This window comes from Mus musculus, chromosome 2, assembly GCF_000001635.26.
Source record: "Mus musculus strain C57BL/6J chromosome 2, GRCm38.p6 C57BL/6J".
NCBI lineage: Eukaryota > Metazoa > Chordata > Mammalia > Rodentia > Muridae > Mus > Mus musculus.
In genome coordinates, this window is record NC_000068.7 from 170,168,115 (window position 1) to 170,169,349 (window position 1,235).

The following is a 1,235-nucleotide window of genomic DNA, read 5'->3' on the forward strand; positions in this document are numbered from 1 at the left end:
GTCTGTGTGGGTGTCTGTGTTCCTAACAAGACAAGGGAGCTCACTCTGACCTCTGCAGAGCAGAGAAGGAAAGCAGAAGGGGATCATCACGCCAGTCCTTGGGGAGAACATCGGTTCCATACCCTCCCAGATGGAGCCATAGCAGCTTTGAGATGAAAAGATGAAAGATGGTGTATGGGTGGTAACTGGGCTTACTTAGACAGGACGTCTGTGTTTAAGAATAAGCTGGCTGGAGATGGGGACACACTCCTGTCCCAGCACTTGAGAAGCAGAGGAAGGAGGATTGAGAGTTCATGACCACCTTGGGCTGGGCTACATAGTAAGATACTGTTTGGTCTGCAGAGGATAGCCTTGAACTCCTGATCCCCCTGTATCTACTCCCAAGTACTGGATTACAAGCATGCGCCACCACTGCAGGCTTTTATGTTGCTGGAGAGAGAATCCAGGGCTCCCTGCCTTTGAGGCAAGCGCTCTAACCACAGAGCCATACCTCCGAATTCTACATTGCTTTTTGCACTTATTTATTTATTTATTTATTTATTTATTGCTCTTGTTTGTTTTTTGAGACAGGGAATTCACAGGGAGTCAAAGTTGGTCTCTAAGTTGTTCCCTACCTTCTGTCTCTGTGCTGGAATTAGAGGTGTGTGTGTGTTTGTGTGTATATGTGTGTGTGCATATGTGTGTGTGTCTGTCTGTCTGTCTGTGTGCATGTGCGTGTGCTTATGTGTGTGCATGTGTGTGTGTGAGTGTCTGTGTGTGTGCATATGCGTGTGTGTCTGTGTGTGTCTGTGTGCATGTGTGTGTGCTTATCTGTGTGTGCATGTGTGTGTGAGTGTCTATGTGTGTGCATATGTGTGTGTGTCTGTGTGCATGTGTGTGTGTGTGTGTGCATATGTGTGTGTGTGTGCATATGTGTATGTGTGTTTATTTTGAGATAGGGTCTAGCTATGTAACTATGTATTTGCCTTGGAACTTTCCATCCTCCTGCCTCCACCCCTTGCTTGCTGTTGGTTTTTAATGCTAGCTAGCATTTTGTTATCCCAAAGGAAACTCTCAGATCACACAGACACTTAGAACACAAGAAATGCTTCAACAACTGACAAACCTCAGACTTCCTGTCTTTCTGTAACTTGCTCTTCCTCTTTCCCCTTCTTTCATTTGCTAATAGTCTCTGGGGCCAAGGCTGTGTCTGCCACAGTTTCTAGGTAGATCAGCCTCAAAGGACATTCTTTACT